Source organism: Tachyglossus aculeatus, chromosome 1, assembly GCF_015852505.1.
Source record: "Tachyglossus aculeatus isolate mTacAcu1 chromosome 1, mTacAcu1.pri, whole genome shotgun sequence".
Taxonomy (NCBI): domain Eukaryota; kingdom Metazoa; phylum Chordata; class Mammalia; order Monotremata; family Tachyglossidae; genus Tachyglossus; species Tachyglossus aculeatus.
In genome coordinates, this window is record NC_052066.1 from 161,141,984 (window position 1) to 161,143,889 (window position 1,906).

The following is a 1,906-nucleotide window of genomic DNA, read 5'->3' on the forward strand; positions in this document are numbered from 1 at the left end:
GCGGAGCTGGGCTTAGAACCCATGACCTTCTGACTCCCAGGCCAGTGCTGTATCAACCAGGCCATGATGCTTCTCAGCATTAAGATTAAGATAAGATTAAGATACATAAAATACAAATAAAGATACAAATTAAGATATGCAAGTCATTTAGGACCTCTTTAACAAGGCTATTGTCAAGGAAAAAAATCCTTTGACTCAGTCTGGGTTTCACTTGAGAATAATAACTAGGGTAACAGGTCCCGGATAGTTAGAGAAGCCTTTCTCTTAGCTACTCTGATGTTAGTCAATAAATGCATTGTGACTGAGGATATGTAAGTCCTCATTTTCATCTAGTTGTGTTCAGCTTTGAAAGGTGTTTCAATCCAATTCATCCTTCAGGATTAACTCAAATCTTTCAGAAAACAATTTGCAAACCTAATGACATAACAATTTATTAAGTTGTTGGCACTAATTACTTCGTATTAGAATCTTCCTCCTACTCAGATTGTTAGCCCCATGTGGGACTGTGTCCACCCTAATTAACTTGTATTCACCTCAGCTCTTAGAACAGTGTTTTACATATAGTAAATTGATAAAATTGACAAATACCATAAAAAACCCTAGACATTAAAAATATCTTCAATTGATCAGTTGTATTTACTGAGTGCTTACTATGTGCAGAGCACTGTACTAAGTGGTTGGGAAAGTACAATGAAAAAGAGTTGGTAGACATACTTCCTGCCCATAATGAGCTTACACTCTAAAAGGGGAGAACAACAGATAAATATGTACTTCATATTCCTTCCCAGGAGTTAGGAGAGTCCCAAAATAGTGGCTTTCTTCAAATATTTCTCAATAGCAAATCAAAAGCATCCATAGATATTCAAGAACCCTTTCAGAGAAAATATCTGTACCAGTTGAAGGTATTCACAGTGGTTTAAGAATCCACTGACACTCAGATAAATCAATTTTATGTCCACGGGCCTCCAAAGCACTATGAATTTGCTGGGCCTTTATTTTTCAGCTATAAAAGCTGTTATTTTTGGCAGTATTGACAAAGTACAGAGAGATACAACCTCTATCAAACTTCATGCCTTCAATGATTTCCAATTCATCATTCAATGTCTTTCTATTTACTGTGATGACTCCCTTCCATCCAACTTTTTTAATTGCATCTGATATTATGGTGCCAAATTCTTGGTCTCCATTTGCTGAGATTGTGGCCACCTGAGCAATTTCTTCAGGGGATGTGACCAGTTTTGACCGTTTCTTGTGTTTAGCAATAACAGCTTCGACAGTCAGCATCAGCCCCTCTTCTGATCTCCACTAGGTTGGCACCTTTGCTGACCTTCTCAAAGCCTTTCTTGGCAAGGCAGTGGGCCAGGACCACGGCAGTGGTCATGTCTTCCCGGGCCTCTTTGTTTCTGTTGCTGGCAACATCCTGGACTAGCTTGGCACCTGTGTTTTGGTATTTGTCCTTCCGGTTTTGTAACCATCACAACATCCTTGGTGACTTTGGGTCTTGCCCAGGTCTGCTCGATGATCACGGTTTGGTCCCATGGTAATGGTCATGGTGTCAGCCGGCAAGTCCGTGCCCTGGAGCATCAGGGCTTGGGCCTCCACTCCAAACTTGGGGTCCTTGGCGTAGGTCTGTATGAAGTGCACGGCCAGAGCCCAGGACACCAGCCTCAGCTGGCAGAGCACAGGAGGCAAGAGCACCATTACTGTGAGAAGGAGGGCACGGAGCAGTGCAAGTCAGTAGCAGTGAGTGAGAACAAAATCTTGACAGCAAAATATGAGATTTTTCCTTTGCTTGTATGATCCTAATTTACTGGGCTAGAAATGAGAAAAAAAAACAAGACAAAACATAAGGGCTTTCAAGAAAAACGTCTTTTCAATTCAATGTCGATTTGGAGGGACTTTGTTA

General features: G+C 41.2%; 1 pseudogene; it reads right to left on the reverse strand.

Moving 5' to 3' along the window:
- Nucleotides 1-999: 999 nt before the first annotated feature.
- LOC119927565 lies at nt 1,000-1,701 on the reverse strand (annotated as a pseudogene).
- Between the last annotated feature and the right edge of the window lie 205 nt (nt 1,702-1,906).